Genomic DNA, 1,938 nt, shown 5'->3' with positions numbered 1-1,938 from the left:
CAACTGCCGTATGGTGGCGGGTGTCCACACGTTGGCTCGGGAAATCGCTGACCACTAATCCCGACTCCTTTGCCTGGGAAGCCGAAGCGGTGCACTCTGCCTGATCTGGCGGTTTAACGCCTGGTTCCTCCAACAACAGGAGTGCAAAAGAATCCTGAGGGAAGAAATTCAGTTATACTTCCAACGCAATCAAGGCGCTGAGTCCTGAAGCACGTTATGGGAAGCAGTCAAGGCCTCCATCAGAGGTATTGCCAAGGGCTACATCAAAGCGAAATATCGCTCCCTGGAGGAGCATCTCTCTCACCTCGAGGTGAGTGCGCTCCGATTAGAGCGTGCTATGGGTGATTCACACAGAGACTTGCAGTCTCGTCAACTCAAGCTCATACAGGAAGAGATTCGCCATATCTCCCTAGACTCGGCCAGGCAAATGTGGCGATCCTCCATGGCTCGTGTATATGGGTGGGGAGACAAAAATAGCAAGCTTTTGCATTAGTTGGTGTCCCTGTCTGTAGCGAATCGGATAATTCCTGAGCTCATGGACTCAGAAGGGGGCATTCAGGGAAGGCCAGAGTATAGCGCAGACATTTACAATATATTACAAAAACCTCTACTCCGCAACCCCAGAAGCAAGAACCAACCTGGATTTCTTACGTGATGTTCCGCTCCTGCGGCTGTCGGAAGTGGAAATTCAGATGTTGGGCCAGCCTATATCGGAGGAAGAAATCGGACAGGCCATTACAGCTATGGCAGTTGGCAAGACCCCGGGCCCGGATGGATACCCGGCTGAATATTCCTAGGCATTTAGGGAGCTTCTGGTCCCATAGCTTCAGGCCCTTTATAATGAGGCGGTGGACCGAGAAGGATTCTCAAGAGATGTTGACCTAGCCACGGTGGTGGTCATCCCTAAGGGAAACCCGCCTTCCATGTCCTGTTCGGGCTATCGTCCGATATCACTTATCAATACGGAAGTAAAAATGTATGCCACAATCCTGGCGGCTCGCCTCAAGCATGTTGTGTCCACTCTAATACATCCCGATCAATGTGGATTCATGCCATGCCGGGAGACAAGACATTGCCTAAGACGCCTACATGTGGCACTGGAATATCGGCACCTCCTTCCCCCGTATCTGGCCTTTCTCCTGATAGATTTTGAGAAGGCTTTTGACACCGTAGATTGCCACTATATGGAGGGGGTACTCATCCAGATGGGATTCAGCACCTATTTCAGGAAGCTGGTACGAGTTCTGTACTCAAACCCGTCGGCCTGAGTCTTGGTCAACGGAGTCCTATCCCAGGAATTTTCGATCCACCGGGGACAAGACAAGGCTGCCCCTTGTCCCCCTTATTCTGGCAATAGAGCTATCATCACGACTAATTAGATGTGATACCCAAATCCAGGTTTAGCAATGGGACAGGTCCCATGAGGAGCATATCGCTCTTTATGCAGACGATGTTCTCCTCGACATACTGGACCCCGATCGCACGGTCCCCCCCTGTATGAAGAATTTGGAGCTGTTTGGGGAAGCCTCGGGACTGAGACTTAATCCCCAAAAATCGTGCCGGCCCTCCCCAGCATGCTTCATGGGACTGCATAAACTGGCAATTGAGCATTCCTATTAGATGTCTTAGTTTTAGATATCTGGGGATATGGGTAGCGTTACATCCGGAACTGACCAGGTCCCTTAACCTGACCCCACTGATTAAAACGACAAAGGCGGACCTGAAGAGATGGCATTCCCTTACATTGAACCAGATGGGGAAAACAGCTCTCTATAAAATGATGATACTCCCGCGCTTCCTTTATTTGTTGCAAAACCTTTCACTTCATCTCCCACGCCAATGGTTTCGCTCCCTTGACAAGTTAGTGACATCGTTCCTCTGGGGCAATTCTAGGCCGAGGGTAGCATTGGTACATTGTCGGAAAGCCACATATGATGG

The sequence above is a fragment of the Triturus cristatus genome, chromosome 1_1 (genome assembly GCF_964204655.1).
Source record: "Triturus cristatus chromosome 1_1, aTriCri1.1, whole genome shotgun sequence".
Classification (NCBI taxonomy): domain Eukaryota; kingdom Metazoa; phylum Chordata; class Amphibia; order Caudata; family Salamandridae; genus Triturus; species Triturus cristatus.
The sequence above is the reverse complement of the archived record's forward strand: the minus strand, read 5'-3'. Positions refer to the sequence as shown.